Genomic DNA, 17,171 nt, shown 5'->3' with positions numbered 1-17,171 from the left:
TATGCCTTTGCTTTAATATGCTGTTCTAAGCATTTAATTTGACTTCCTAACTTGTTTTCTGTCCAGAATGTAGTGTCCTTTCAAATCATTTGTAAACCTATTTTTAATCAAATTTGCTAAAAGGAGATAATAAAGAATCACAAAATCAAAGAATTGTTATGCTCTAGAAGAAGGCTATTCAATCAATCAATACTGACCTGTTTTCCCGCCTTTTACCTGTAATCCTGCACACCATTTCTAAATGATTTTTCAATGTCCTATTGAATGCCTTGGTTGAATCTACTTCCACTATACTTCTAGACAGTGCATTTCAGACTCAAACCGCTCACTATATGAAAAATTTTCTTGTTGCATCACATTTACATTTTTGAAAATCACCTTGAATCTGTGCCATCTCAAACTTGAAACTGTGATGATCAAAGAAAACTGCATCTACCAAAAAAGGCCATCAGTCTCTGTCTCTGCTGGTATATTGAGTTCAAGATAAATTTGTGAGTAGTACAAAACTTTTTAATATCATAATTTCAGTGACATTGTCTACATTTCATGGGCAAATCCAAATGACATTTGTTCAAAGTTTTGGCCAGAGGATCTTCACACAAAAGTTGAAGGCTTCTATCATTAAATTACCGGGGCATGGCTTTCACAGAGGTGGCAGACATTGTGCCTGACATTTTATGACATGCATCTCTTTGTTAATTTCTCAAAAGGTTGTTCCACAGAAATAGGGAAATGATGCATGTTTACGCTTTTTAAACTGCTATCCCTAAATGGGAACACCAACATTTTTGATATTGTGTTAGGGAATATTGCGTATATACATATTTTTTCTGGAGTCAAAACTTCAGAACTTTAGTGATTTTAATTGCTTCATGGATTATGACTTAGCAAATAGTTTTATGGCTCAATTATACAGGAATGTTCATGACTAAGAGCTTGGTTGATGGTTTAAGTCTTGCTGTACAGCTATTTTTCTAGCATTGATTTCAATTGGAGCCTTGCTTTTATTCTGGAGACTTGTGCATCCAGTCTTGAAATTGTCCTTCAGAAATTTAATCTTGCACAGTTACTGCAAAATTTAAATTAAATAACTAATCCCTGTGTCTGAATTCCTGATGCCAACTTCAAATAAATGCACTTTGTGCAGGCAATTCAAATTAGTAAAGTCTGCCTTCATATTGATTTACTTTCACAGTTAAATATATTTACATCTGGTTCAAAGGATTATTAATTGAAAACTTGCAGCTGTAATTTTGTATTAGTCAGAAACTCCATAAGCTCAAAATGTAAGAGAGCTTCATTTTTTTATTCCCGTTTAATAGCAGTCACAATATACAATTCAACTCTGGTCATGCTTTAACATTTCAAAGTAACAACCGTACTTATAAAGAGTCCAATAAATTTGAATAAAGACTTTACTTCCCCTGATAATATTCAATGGAATTCCTGCAAATGGACTTTTTAATTTCTCCAAGGTAATTAAGAATATGTAGAAACTGCTAGGCTAGCCAGTGATGCTTACATCCCACAAAGAACTTTTTAAAGAGCCACTTGTCTTAGGACTACTCAACGACAAAACTGGAACCTTTTAGAAATTTGTTCACTGCAGAAATTAAATGTGGGTTATCACTCCATTTATGTCAGAAGCAAACATTTACATAAATCAATGTTTTCTCCAGGATATTTGTGTCTTTAAGCCTTCCTAGCAATTCAAAGCAAAATCTCCTTTTCTTCAAGCTGTTCAAATCATCAGCTGCCAAGTGCCAAAACATATATGCCAGACTCTAAAATAGCTGAAAAGCTGAAAGACATGTCCACAGAATACACAAATCTTTTCTTTCTTTTTCAAAAATGATATGGTTTAAAATAATTTGAAAACTGAATTTTGAAGCACCACATTTGGATTATTTTCCATTGTTTTGCATTAAAAACCAATTTGTCTATTAAAAAAAAAGAACTGTAATTCTGTCATAGACTGTTGTCGTTCGAGTGATATGCAGCACAATTGCTATCTCTTCAGCCTGAGTAACTCATTGGACATGTCCAGCTTCCTGTAGTTAGCAAGTTATCAATTAGTGCAAACATACCTATTTTGATTAAAAAAGTTAAAAATCACACAACACCAGATTATAGTCCAACAGGTTTAATTGGAAGCACACTAGCTTTCGGAGCGACGCTCCTTCATCAGGTGATTGTGGAGGGCTCGTTCGTAACACAGAATTTATAGCAAAAGTTTGCAGTGTGATGTAACTGAAATTATACATTGAAGAATTGATTGTCTGTTAAACCTTTCATCTGTTAGAATACAGTGATAGTTTCACCTCTTTCATGTGTAAATCACAAAACCCTTTTTTTTAAAAGTTGTATTCTCGAGTTAGCTGTTAACAATGGTGATAGCTAGACAATGTGTTGAAGGTGTTAGCCCCCTGTGTTCTCTGTCTATGACCTGATGTTTAGATTGATTCCAATCTAAAAAGTGAAATAACAGAGTGTTACATAAATTCATGCAGTTTTTGAGCTCAGAGTTCGACATGAATCTATGTGGTTTTTGAGCAAAGTGCAATGTAACTTTGTACCAAAAAAATTCACCACACACAATATATATGTGTGCATGTGGGTCACCCGAAGGTCCGAGGCTGAATGTCCTGGACCAATGAAGTGTTCCCCAACTGGGAGGGAACCCTCCTGTCTGTTGATTGTTGTGCGGTGCCCATTCATCCATTGTCGTAGCCTTTGCTCAGTTTCCCCAATGTATCATGCCTCCGGGCATCCCTGCCTGCAACGTATAAGATAGACAATGTTGGCTGAGTCACATGAGTACCTGCCATGTACACGGTGGGAGGTGTTCCCACGCGTAACAACGGTACCCACACACAAAGACAGACAAAGACCCACATGCACACATATATATTGTGTGTGGTGAATTTTTTTGGTACAAAGTTACATTGCACTTTGCTCAAAAACCACATAGATTCATGTCGAACTCCGAGCTCAAAAACAGCATGAATTTATGTAAAACTCTGTTATTTCACTTTTTAGATTGGAATCAATCTAAACATTAGGTCATAGACAGAGAACATAGGGGGCTAACACCTTCAACATATTGTCTAGCTATCACCATTGTTAACAGCTAACCCGAGAATGCAACTTTAAAAAAAAAGGGTTTTGTGATTTACACACAAAAGAGGTGAAACTATCACTGTATTCTAACAGATGAAAGGTTTAACAGACAATCAATTCTTCAATGTATAATTTCAGTTACATCACACTGCAAATTTTTGCTATAAATTCTGTGTTACGATCGAGCCCTCCACAATTACCTGATGAAGGAGCGTCGCTCCGAAAGCTAGTGTGCTTCCAATTAAACCTGTTGGACTATAACCTGGTGTTGTGTGATTTTTAACTTTGTACACCCCAGTCCAACACCGGCATCTCCGAACCTTGATTAAAAAACAATGTGGTTGAATTGTGCAGTGGAAAAAGTCCAGCATCAATGGGACAAAAGTGAAACTGAGCAAAGATACTGTGGTGGAAATAAGTAGCAAGGCTTGTCTTCCAATTAGAAATCTGCTTCTGGGTGGGGTGAAGGTTTGTCACAGCAATGTGAGCTGCCAATTGATAGATGGCAGGCCTGTCCAATCACTGCCAGAGAGAGTGGAAATTGAGATAGTTGGTCAAAGTGTGGTGTTGACTTACACATCCCAGGGCAGCCATCATTGAGAGTGTTGAATCTCCTGAAGGAGATATCAGTTGATTGTGCCAAAACCTTTCATCGCACCAAAGGCAAGCAAAATGTCAAAGAATAGCCAAAGGAGTGGTACCTGGGGCTAAGTTATGCCTTTTTTATTATTATTCATTCATGGCATGAGAATATCACTGGATAGGCCAGCATTTATTGCCCACCCTTAGTTGACAAGAGGGCAATTAAGAATCAATCATGTTGCTGTAGGTCTAGAGTTGCCTATAGACTAGACCAAGTAGGGATGGTAGTTTTGTATCCTTAAGGACATTTGTGAGTCAGATGGGTTTTCCAATAATCAACAATTGATTCATGGTTATCATTTGACTTGATTCCAAATTTTCATGGAATTTATTTTCCACTGTCTGATGAGGTAGGATCTAAACCGGGATCCTGGAACATTACCTGAATTTCTGGGATTAACAGTCCAATGATAATATCAATAGGCCATTGCCTCTCCCTATCTTTGATGGTAAATTAGCATTTCATGTTGGGGTGAGAGAGAGGAGGTTCCCTTTCCAGAGGATTGCAGGAGAAGGGCAACGTGTCATGTGGGGTGCTACAGAGATTACTGGGGTGACTTGTTATGTTCCACATATACTTTCTACATGTGTTGGCACTGTATAAATAACAAATTTAATGTCTGTATCTGGTCTTTTAGTGTCCTCATGACACGAGTAGCATGGATGCTAGAAGGGGACCGATCCTCCAAACATCCGCATTTCCTCATTAGCGGTAAGTAGTTAGACATTCCTGGCTATACCTACCTTATGTATGGAAAAACATGGACACCCTTCCAAGTTATGACCCTCAGCCTAGATCAATTTTATCAAATAATCAGTTTTATCCTCCTTAGTTCTTCTGCTAGTAAAGCAAAATAAATAAAAGCAATTGTTGACCACGTGACTTATGTATCCAATCTCTGTACTAAAATGTCTAAACTTCAACACCTACCTCATTTTGCCACACAATTTCCCACAGCCCTTGATACACCACCCAAGCTTTTATCAATCTCACTTCACTATTGTCATCAACCCTCTGGAGCAGAGAATTTCGAAGTTTCATACTATTGTGAGTGAGAAGGTTTTGTGAAGTTAGAGTCATAGAGTCATAGAGATGTGCAGCATGGAAACAGACACTTTGGTCCAACTCATCCATGCTGACAAGATATCCCAACCCAATCTAGTCCCACCTGCCAGCACCCAGCCCATATCCCTTCAAATCCCATGTCAAGGGGCAGGTGTCCATTATTATAAAAATGACGGCATCTCCAACAATTGGTTGAGGAAGGCACCTCATATTCATATACCGGTCCAGATGCCTTTCAAATATTGCGATCATATTAGCCACCATCACTTCCTCTGGCAGCTCATTCCATATATGCACCACCCTCTGCATGAAAAAGCTACCCCTTAGGCCTTGTTTATGTCTTTCCCCTCTCACCCTAAACCTATGCCCTCTAGTTCTGGACTCCCCCACTCCGGGAAGAGTCTTTGTCTATTTATCCTATCCATGCCCCTCATTATTTTATAAACCTCTATAAGGTCACCCCTCAGCCTCTGATGCTCCAGGGAAAACAATCCCAGCCTATTCAACCTCTCCCTACAGCTCAAATCCTCCAAACCTGGCACCATACTTGTAAATCATTTCTAAATCCATTCAAGTTTCACACATCTTTCTGATAGGAAGGAGACCAGAATTGCACAAAATATTCCAATAGTGGCCTAACCAATGTCCTGTACAGCCGCAACATGACCTCCCAAATCCCGTACTCAATACTCTGACCAATAAAGGAAAGAATACCAAATACCTTCTTCACTATTCTATCTACATGCAACTCTACTTACAAGGAGCTATGAATCTGTACTCCAAGGTCTCTTTGTTCAGCAATACTCCTTAGGCTTTTACCATTAAGTGTATAAGTCCTGCTAAGATTTGCTTTCCCAAAATGCAGCACCTCACATTCATCTGAATTAAACTCCATCTGCAACTTCTCAGCCCGTTGACCCATCTGGTCAAGATCCTGTTTTAATCTGAAGTAGCCCTCTTTACTGTCCACTACACCTCCAATTTTGGTGACATCTGCAAATGTATTAACGATAATTCTGAAACTCATGTCCAAATCATTTATATAAATGACAAAAAGTATTAGACCCTGCACCGATCCTTGTGGTATTCCACTGGTCACAGGCCTCCAGTCTGAAAAACAACCCTCCACCACCACTCTCTGTCTTCTACCTTTGAGCCAGTTCTGTATCCAAATGGCTAGTTCTCCCTGTATTCCATGAGATCTAACCTTGCTAACCAGTCTTCCATGTGGAACCTTGTCAAACGCCTTACTGAAGTCCATATATATCACCTCCATCGCTCTGCCGTTATCAATCCTCTTTGTTACCTCTTCAAAAAAACTCAATCAAGTTTGTGAGATGTGATTTCCCAAGCACAAAGCCATGTTGACTATCCTTAATCAGTCCTTGTCTTTCCAAATAAAAGTACATCCTGTCCCTCAGGATTCCCTCCAACAGCTTGCCCACCACCGATGTCAGGCTCACTGATCTATAGTTCCCTGGCTTGGTCCTTACCACCCTTCTTAAACAGTGGCACTATGTTTGCCAACCTCTAGCCTTCTCTCCATAGTAACCCTTTTGCTCTTAATGTATTCGTAAAAACCGTGTGGATTCTCCTTTACTCTATTTGCCAAAGCTATTTCATGTCCCCTTTTTGCCCTTCTGATTTCCCTCTTAAGTATACTCCTGCTGCCTTTATACTCTTCTAAGGATTCACTCGATCTATCCTGTCTACACCTGACATATGCTTCCTCCTTTTTCTTAACCAAATCCTCAATTTCTTTAGTCATCCAGCATTCCCAGATCTACTAGCCTTTCCTTTCACCCTAACAGGAATATATTGTTTCTGGCCTCTCGTTTCCTCATTTCTGAAGGCTTCCCATTTTCCAGCCATCCCTTTACTTGCGAACATCTGCCCCAATCAGCTTTTGAAAGCTCTTACATAATACCATCAAAATTATTGAGGAGAAAGTGAGGTCCGCAGATGCTGGAGATCAGAGCTAGAAATGTGTTGCTGGAAAAGCGCAGCAGGTCAGGCAGCATCCAGGGAACAGGAGAATCGACGTTTCGGGCATAAGCCCTTCTTCAGGAATGGATGAATCCTGAAGAAGGGCTTATGCCCGAAACGTCGATTCTCCTGTTCCCTGGATGCTGCCTGACCTGCTGCGCTTTTCCAGCAACACATTTCCAGCTACCATCAAAATTAGTCTTCCTCCAATTCAGAACTTCAACTTTTATATCCAGTCAATCCTTTTCCATGACTATTTTAAAACTAATAGAATTATGGTCACTGGCCCCAAAGTGTTCCTCTACTGACACCTCAGTCACCTATCCTGCCTTATTTCCAAAGAGTAGGTCACGTTTTGTACCTTCTCTACTAGGTACATCCACATATTGAATCAGAAAGTTTTCTTGTACACACTTAACAAATTCCTCTCCATCTAAACCTTTAACACTATGTCAGTCCCAGTCTATGTTTGGAAAGTTAAAATCCCCGACCATAACCACCCTATTGGGTGGCAAGGTGGGACAGTGGTTAGCACTGCTGCCTCACAGTGCCAGAGACCTGGGTTCAATTCCAGCCTTGGGTAACTGTCTGTGTGGAGTTTGCACATTCTCCCCGTGTCTGCGTGGGTTTCCTCCGGGTGCTCCAGTTTCCTCCCACATTCCCAAGATGTGCAGGTTAGGTGAATTGGCCATGCTAAATTGCCTATAGTGTTAGGTGAAGGGGTAAATGGAGGGGAATGGTTCTAGGTAGGCTGCTCTTCGGAGGGTCGGTTTGGACTTGTTGGGCCAAAGGGCCTGTTTCCACACTGTAAGTAATTTAATCTATTACTATTACAGATAGCTGAGATCTCCTTCCAAATTTGTTTCTCAATTTCCCTCTAAGTATTAGAGGTCTATAATACAATCCCAATAATGTTATCATCCCTTTCTTATTTCTCAGTTCCACCCAAATAACTTCCCTGGATATATTTCCAGAAATATCCTCCCTTAAAACAGCTGTAATGCTATCCCGTATCAAAATCCCCACTCCCCTCCTTTTTTGCCTCCGTTTCTGTTCTTCCTGTAATATTTGTATCCTAAAACATTAAGCTGCCTGTCCTAGAACATAGAACATAGAACATAGAAGAATACAGCGCAGTACAGACCCTTCGGCCCTCGATGTTGCGCCGATCCAAGCCCACCTAACCTACACTAGCCCACTATCCTCCATATGCCTATCCAATGCCCGCTTAAATGCCCATAATGAGGGAGAGTCCACCACTGCTACTGGCAGGGCATTCCATGAACTCACGACTCGCTGAGAAAAGAACCTACCCCTAACATCTGTCCTATACCTACCCCCCCTTAATTTAAAGCTATGCCCCCTTGTAATAGCTGACTCCATACGTGGAAAAAGATTCTCACTGTCGACCCATCTAAACCCCTAATCATCTTGTACACCTCTATCAAGTCACCTCTAAACCTTCTTTTCTCCAATGAAAACAACCCCAAGTGCCTCAGCCTTTCCTCATACGATCTTTCTACCATACCAGGCAACATCCTGGTAAACCTCCTCTGCACCCGTTCCAGTGCCTCCACATCCTTCCTATAGTATGGCGACCAAAACTGCACACAATACTCCAGATGCGGCCGCACCAGAGTCTTATACAACTGCAACATGACCTCAGTACTCCGGAACTCAATTCCTCTACCAATAAAAGCCAGTACGCCATATGCCTTCTTCACCGCACTATTTACCTGGGTGGCAACTGTCAAAGATCTGTGTACATGGACACCAAGATCCCTCTGCTCATCCACACTACCAAGTATCCGACCATTAGCCCAGTACCCCATCTTTTTATTACTCTTACCAAAGTGAATCACCTCACACTTAGCTACATTGAACTCCATTTGCCACCTTTCTGCCCAGTTCTGCAGCTTATCTGTATCCCGCTGTAAACTGCCATATCCTTCCTCACTGTCTACAACTCCTCCGACTTTCGTATCATCCGCAAACATGCTCACCCAACCTTCTAACCCCTCCTCCAGGTCATTTATAAATATGACAAACAGATCCTTGCGGAACACCGCTAGTGACGGCCCTCCAAGATGAACCTTTGCAATCAACTACTACCCTCTGTCTTCTTCCAGCCAGCCAACTCCTAATCCAAACCTCCAACTCACCCTCAATGCCATACCTCCGTATTTTTTGCAGTAGTCTACCATGGGGAACCTTATCAAACGCCTTACTAAAATCCATATACACCACATCTACCGCTTTCCCCTCGTCCACCTCCTTAGTCACCTTCTCAAAGAATTCAATAAGGTTTGTGAGGCACGACCTGCCCTTCACAAAACCATGCTGACTATCCTTGATCACATTATTCCTATCCAGATGTTCATAAATCCTATCCCTTACAATTCTCTCTAAGATTTTGCCCACAACAGAAGTGAGACTCACCGGCCTATAGTTACTAGGGTTATCCCTACTCCCCTTCTTGAACAAGGGAACCACATTTGCTAGCCTCCAATCTTCTGGCACTACTCCTGTAGACAACGAGGACATAAAAATCAAGGCCAATGGCTCTGCAATCTCTTCCCTTGCTTCCCAGAGAATCCTAGGATAAATGCCATCAGGCCCAGGGGACTTATCTATTTTCACCCTTTCCAGAATTTCCAACACCTCTTCTCTACATACCTCAAAGCCATCCATTCTACTTAATTGTGACTCAGTACTCACATTGACAACAATGTCCTGTTCCTGATTGAATACTGACGAAAAGTATTCATTCAGTGTCTCCCCAATCTCTTCAGCCTCCACACGCAAGTTCCCACTACTATCCTTGACTGGACCTATTCCTACCCTAGTCATTCTTTTATTCCTGACATACCTATAGAAAGCCTTAAGGTTTTCCCTAATCCTACCAACTAAGGACCTTTCATGTCCCCTCCTTGCTGCTCTTAGCTCTCTCTTCAGATCCTTCCTGGCTACCTTATAACTCTCAATCGCCCCAATTGAACCTTCACGCCTCATCTTTACATAGGTCGGCCTCTTCCCTTTAACAAGGGATTCCAATTCCTTATTAAACCACGGCTCCCTCACACGACCCTTTCCTCCCTGCCTGACGGATACATACTTATCAAGGACACTCAATAGTTGCTCTTTGAACAAGCTCCACATATCAATTACGCCCTTGCCTTGAAGCTTACTTTTCCAAGCCACACATCCTAAGTCATGCCTCACAGCATCATAATTTCCCTGCCCCCAGCTATAACTCTTGCCTTGTAGTGCACACTTATCCCTCTCCATCACTAGAGTAAAAGTCACCGAATTGTGGTCACTGTCCCCAAAGTGCTCACCTACCTCTAATTCTAACACCTGGCCTGGTTCATTACCCAGAACCAAATCCAGTATGGTCTCACCTCTTGTTGGCCTATCTACATGTTGTGTCAGGAAACCCTCCTGCACACATTGGACAAACACTGACCCATCTAACGAACTTGAGCTATAGCTTTCCCAATCAATATCAGGAAAGTTAAAGACCCCCATAACAACCACCCTATTACTTTCACTCTTCTCTTGAATCATCCTCGCAATCCTTTCTTCTACGTTTTTAGGACTATTAGGAGGTCTGTAAAAAACTCCTAACAGGGTGAGCTCACCTTTCCTATTCCTAACCTCAGCCCAAACTACCTCAGATGGCGAGTCTTCATCCATCGTCCTTTCCATAGCTGTAATACTATCTTTGACAAGCAATGCCACACCTCCCCTTCTTTTACCCCCACCTCTGACCCTACTAAAACATTTAAACCCTGGAACCTGCAACAGCCCATCCTGTCCCTGTTCTACCCATGTCTCCGTAATAGCCACAACATCGAAGTCCCAGGTACCAACCCATGCTGCAAGTTCACCTACCTTATTTCGTATACTTCTTGCATTGAAGTATACACACTTCAAGCCACTTTCCTGTTTACAGGCACCCTCCTTTGAAATTGATGCCATGTTCCTAACCTCCCTACACTCCAGGTCCTGCACCCTAAAGCTACAGTCTGGGTTCCCATGCCCCTGCAGAGTTAGTTTAAACCACCCCCAAGAGCACTAGCAAACCTCCCACCAAGGATACTGGTGCCCCTCAGGTTCAGGTGCAGACCATCCTGTTTATAGAGGTCCCACCTTCCCCAGAAAGAACCCCAGTTATCCAAATACCGGAATCCCTCCCTCCTGCACCATCCCTGTAGCCACACATTTAACTGTTCTCTCTCCCTATTCCTCGACTCTCTATCACGTGGCACGGGTAACAAACCAGAGACAACACTCTGTTCGTTCTAACTTTGAGCTTCCAACCTAGCTCCCTGAAAGCCTGCCTAACATCCTCAGCGCTCCTCCTACCTATGTCATTGGTGCCAATGTGGACCACATCTTCGGGCTGCTCCCCCTCCCCCTTAAGGACCCGGAAAACACGATCAGAGACATCACGTACCCTTGCACCTGGGAGGCAACATACCAAACGCGAGTCTCTCTCGTTCCCACAAAACCGCCTATCTGTGCCCCGAACTATCGAGTCCCCAATTACTATTGCTCTGCTCTTCTCCACCCTTCCCTTCTGAGTAACGGGGACAGGCTCCGTGCCAGAGGCCTGAGCCCCGTTACTTACCCCTGGTAAGTCGTCACTCCCACAAGTATCCAAAACGGTATACTTGTTCTTGAGGGGAACGGCCGCAGGGGGTCCCTGCACTGGCTGCTTCCTCCCAGTCCCCCTCACTGTCACCCATCTATCTGCCATCTTTGGAGTTACTACTTCCCTAAAGCTCCGATCTATGACCCCCTCTGCCTCCCGAATGATCCTAACTTCATCCAACTCCAGCTCCAGTTCCCTAACACGGTCTTGGAGGAGCTGGAGATGGGTGCACTTCCTGCAAGTGTAATCAGCAGGGACGTCCATGGCATCCCTCACCTCAAACATGTTGCAAGAGGAACATTGCACTGCCTTCACTGCCATCCCTCTGAAAGTAACCTTTTATAAAAAGAACAGGGTCTAAAGAATACAACAAGCAAAATGCAGCACTTACCTACTTACCACAACGGGTCTTATTATTTAGGTTAGAGGAGGAGGGCGGGTGGGAGAGACTACCTCTGTAGTGCCTTGGCTTCTTCTCCTGCGCGCTTTTAAAGGGAAAAAAAACCTACCCGGCTGTCCCTCTGGTCTTCGTCACTTCCCCCTGCTGCTCCCGCTCTTTCTGTAAAGAGAGAAAAAAATACCGTTGCCCGCTACCGGTAAGTAATTTTAAAACAAACTGTCTTACCTTAGCTGCTGCTCGCACTCAAAGTCCTGTCCATCAATGAGCCACGTTTCTTTAATTGCTATGATATCTCAGTCCCATGTTCCGAACCATGCCCTGAGTTCATCTACCTTCCCTGTTAAACCTCTTGCTTTGAAGTAAATGCAGTTTAACTTATTAGTCTCACTTTGTTCTCTACTTTGTCCCTGCCTGACCTGACTGTTTGACTCACTTATTTTCTCAACTGTACCAGTCTCAGATTGATCTCTTTCCTCACTATCTCCCATTGTCCCACCACTCCACCTTACTAGTTTAAATCCTCCTGGAGAGCTCTCGCAAATCTTCCTGCCATTATGTTAGTCCCTTTCAAATTCAGGTGTAATCCGTCCTTCTTGTACAGGTCATTTCTACCCAAGAAGAGTTCCAATGGTCCAAAAGTTCTTCTCGCCTCTGTGCTAAATGTCCTTGAGATTATGACCTCTCATTTTAGATTTTACTGCCATGAGAATTAGCATCTTAGCGTCAACCATTTCAAACCCTTGAACATTTCTTGAGGTTTCAGTGTGATCTCTCATCCTTTAACTTCACAGCCTACAGGCTAATCCAACTCATGGACAGCACTTTCATCTCAGCAATCAATCTAGTGAGCCTTTGTTGTATACCTTCTAAGGCTGCTATACTTTGTTTAAATAAGGACATCAAAACTGTTCACAACAATGTCAATCATAGCAAAAGTTTATTACTCATAGATTTTAGTATTTTTTCCATGGCAGATACCGGGGTAATTGGCTATTCCCTGCTACCTGGAGAAAGTGAGGACTACAGATGCTAGAGATCAGAGTCGGGAGGGTGATGCTGGAAAAAAACAACAGGTCAGGCAGCATCCGAGGAGCAGGAGAATCGATGTTTCAGGCATAAACCCGAATTCCTGATGAAGGGCTTCTGCCCAAAACATCGACTCTCCTGCTCCTTGGATACTGCCTTACCTGCTGTGCTTTTCCAGGACCACACTCTCGACACTTATTCCCTACTACTTCTCTTCTTCTTTTCTTGAGTGGTGGCATTACATTTGCTAATTGAGTTGGACCATTCCAAAATCTGCGTTTTTTTTTTAAGGAAATCATGACTGCATTCCATTTTCCCGAGAGAGATTTTAGATTTAGGCCATCAGGTATTGGTATTTTGTGAAATTTGAGTCTTTAAAATTCTCAAAAGTGTATTTTTTCTCTGTTAATGTTAATGACCTTCTATTTCCATTTTCTTTAAACAGCTTAGTTAGCTCACTGTTCAACATTAAGTCAGACACTACTTATATGTTCAATATCTCTGCCATTTCTTCCAGTGCCATGATAATTTTCCTGTTTCTGCTTCTAAGGGACAATGTTACTTCCTTGCATTTCATATATTTGTTAGCTTATCTTCATATTCTTTTTTTTACATTTTTAAATTAAGTTTTGGGGGCACCTTTGATTTCTGAAACACTCTCAAACCTCAGGCTCACTGCTGTTCTTTATTGTCTGGAAACCTCTTCTTTTAATTTAGTGCTATTCTTAATTTCCTTCCTGAGCTACAGATGGAGCTTTCTCAAAGTTTTTAGTTAATGGAATGTATTTTGTTCAACATTTTGAATTGTCTGTCAATGTTTCCCACTGTTTATTTGTTTACTGGTTTTATTTCCCACAGTACATTTGTTAACCCTGTCCACATCTACAAAGCACAAGTCAGGAGTAGAATGGAATAGTCCACACTTGCCTGGATGAGTGCAGCTCTAACAACACTCAAGTAGCTTGACACTATCTAGGACAAAGCAGTCTGCTTGATGGGAACTACATCCACAAGCATCCACTCACTCCACTACTCATGCCTGGTAGCAGCAGTGCATGCTATCTACAAGATGTATTGCAAAGATTCACCAAAGATCGTCAAACAGTATCTTCTAAACCCTGACTACTTCCATCTTGAAGGACAAGGGCACCTGATATATGGGAACACCACCACCTTCAAGTTCCCTTCCAAGCCACTCATCATCCTGACTTGGAAATATATCGCCATTTCTTCACTGTCGCTGGGTCAATATCATGAAATTCCATCCCGAATGGAATTGTGGGTCAACCCACAGCACGTGGACCAACTTCTCAAGGGCAATATATGAATGGACAATAAAAGCTGGCAAGTCAGCAACACTCTCATTCCACAAATAAGTAAAAAATGTAATTTTTATTTTATCTGTTGCTATGATGTTGGTGTCACTGACTAAACCAGTATTTGTTGCTAATTGTCCTTAAGATGATGTGCTGAGCTGTTACCTTGAACTGCTATAGTTTTTGAGATATAGGGACATCACAGTGCTATTAGGAAGTAAGTTCCAAGATTTTGACTCACTAACAGTCAAGGAACAGCAATATAATTGCAAGTCAAGATACTACGTCTATTTATCCAGTTAATCTTAGCCAGCTCTGCTCTTCTGTCTCTCTGTTGTTAACTTTCATAAGGTTTAAGATTCTTATTTGGCACTGAAGTATGTCAATTTGTAATTGAACATGGAATTCAATTGTATATGATCACTATTTCCTGGCAGATAGTTTGCTATGAAGTTAATAATAAATCTTGCCTCATTGATTATAATAGATCTGAAATAGCTTTATTGCCAGCTGATTCCGTAATGTATTATCAGCAAATTTAGAAATATTATACTTTGGTCCATCATGTATGCCTTTCTTTTAAATAACAAAAATGGGAGGCCCCAGAATTGATTATTTTAACAGCCATTAGCTCCACCTTTCATCTCAAATGTGATCTCTCATTGGGGCAGCATGGTGGCTCAGTGGTTAGCACTGCTGCCTCACAGCACCAGGGTCCCCAGTTCGATTCCAGCCTCGGGCGACTGTGTGGAGTTTGCACATTCTCCTAGTATCAGCGTGGGTTTCCTCCCATAGTTCCAAGATGTGCAGGTCAGGTGAATTGCCCATGCTAAATTGCTCATAGTGTTAGGAGCATTAGTCAGAGGGGAAGTGGGTCTGTGTGGGATACTCTTTGGAGGGTTGGTGTGGACTGGTTGGGCCGAAGGGCCTGTTTCCACACTATAGGGAATCTAATCTACTAATACTTATCTTTTGCAATTTAGCCAAGCCTTTGTCCTTCATAATATATTTCGACACTTCTTATGAGCATTAAACTTGTGTAACAACCTCTCAACAAATGTCTTCCAAAAATCCACTTATGCTTCATCCTATAATTTTTCTTTTACCTATTCTACTAGTTACACACTTAAAGATTTCATTTAACAAGCATAATTTTCACTTTATATAAGGTCTTGTACATAAATTGGTAAATCTATATTGTGACTCTCCAAGTCCCAATTACCCTGTTCCTCGATGATACGTTCTCAAATTTGTCTACAATGAATGCCAGACTAAGTAGCTTTTAGTTCCTTTTTTACCTCTCTTTCTTGAACATAAATATTTCATTAGCTACCTGCCAGTCCATGTACATCATTCTAGAATCCAAGGAATTTTAGAAGATTTTATGCCATGCATCCTCTGCAGCTCCCTCTTAAAACCATAAGATGTAGGTAAGATTGGTTCAAACAGGTTTCAATTTTATTGAATATGGATACTTGGTGAAGCAAATCTAAGCAAATGTTTCTCGGACTTGAGGCCTGTGACTAGTGATGTGCTATGGGGATCGGTGCTGGGACCTTTGTTATTTGGATAAATGATCTGGATGTGAATATACAAATCATGATTAGTAAGTTTGCGGATGATACAAAATTAAGAGGTGTCATTGATATCGAGGAAAGTTATCTAAAATTACAGGGGGATCTTGATTAGATGGGGATGTGGGCTGAGGATTGGCGAATACAATTCAATACGGATAAGTATAACGCATTGCACTTTGGAAAGTCAAACCAAGGTAGAACTTAAACAGTAAATAATATGGTCCTGAGGAACAGAGGGACCGAGGAGTACAAGTACATAGTTCTTTGAAAGTGGCGTCACAGGTAGACAGGGTGTTGAAGAAGGCATTTAGTAAGGTGGCCTTCATCCGTTGAGGCATTGAGTGTAAGAGTTAGGACGTTATGTTACAGATGTATAAGTTGTTGGTGAGGCCACACTTGGAGTATTGCATAGTTTTGATCACCTGTTATAGGAAAAAACATAATTAAACTGGAAAGAGTGCAAAGAAGGTTAACAAGGATGTAGCCAGGACTAGTAGCCCTGAGTAGTAGGAAGAGGTTTGCCAGGATAGGACTTTATTTCCTGGAACATAGGAGAATGAGGGGTGACCTTATTAAGGTGCATAAAAGCATGACAGGCATAGATAGGATGAATGCATGCAATCTTTTTTTTCCCCAGGGATAGAGAATTGAAAACTGGAGGGGACAGATTTAAGGTGAGAGGGGAAAGATTTAAAAAAGACCTAAGAGATAACATTTACATGCAGAGAGTGGTGCGTATATGAATGGGCTGCCAGAGAAAGTGGTTGAGATAGGTACAATAACAACATTTAAAAACATTTGGATAGGTACATGGATGGGAAGGGTTTGAGGGATATGGACCAAATGAAGGCAATTGGAACTAACTGAGTGGATACATGGTCAGCATGGGCCAGTTTGGGTTGAAGGACCAGTTTCCATGCTGTATTACTCTATGACTCTAAGACATGGATGAGAAACTGGAGGAATATGTGAAGATAATTAATCTGAGGATATGGGGTGTTTGTGTTGGCCACTGTTTAATAGTAAAGTGATTGAAGGGCATAAATGAACCATGTAATCATGGTAACAGAATCGTCAGGAGAGGTTAGTTTAGAAAAAAAGTGTTTTCTCTGTGCCATCATATTTAATGCATACATTTCCAGGATTTGTGATAATAAGCACATGTAAATATCAAAGGTGAGTTTGGTACAAAAGTTCTGAATAAACAGTTTTGGCTTTAGTCATGAATTCTGAATCATGACACACTTAGGTTCTTATGATTAATGTGATGAAGTATCCTCATTAAGTCATGTAACCTGAGTTTGTTAAAAACCTGATCCTACATGTGTTACAACTGATGTTTGTGTATGCTTCTGTTGAAACTGACAACAATAAAACAAAA

At 41.5% G+C, this 17,171-nt stretch overlaps 1 long non-coding RNA gene across 1 annotated transcript in view; it reads left to right on the top strand.

The window, feature by feature from the left end:
• LOC122543172 (uncharacterized) overlaps positions 1-14,739 on the top strand; it is a 139,901-nt gene extending 125,162 nt beyond the window's left edge. Inside the window, exons 3-4 of the long non-coding RNA XR_015751806.1 lie at positions 4,401-4,474; positions 13,756-14,739. This is a non-coding gene — a long non-coding RNA (uncharacterized LOC122543172). The remainder of the gene's footprint in view (positions 1-4,400; positions 4,475-13,755) is intronic.
• Positions 14,740-17,171: the final 2,432 nt, after the last annotated feature.

This window comes from Chiloscyllium plagiosum, unplaced genomic scaffold (assembly GCF_037043375.1).
Source record: "Chiloscyllium plagiosum isolate Xiang-an unplaced genomic scaffold, Cpla_swu_hap1 HiC_scaffold_3, whole genome shotgun sequence".
Classification (NCBI taxonomy): Eukaryota; Metazoa; Chordata; class Chondrichthyes; order Orectolobiformes; family Hemiscylliidae; genus Chiloscyllium; species Chiloscyllium plagiosum.
The sequence above is the reverse complement of the archived record's forward strand: the minus strand, read 5'-3'. Positions and strand labels throughout refer to the sequence as shown.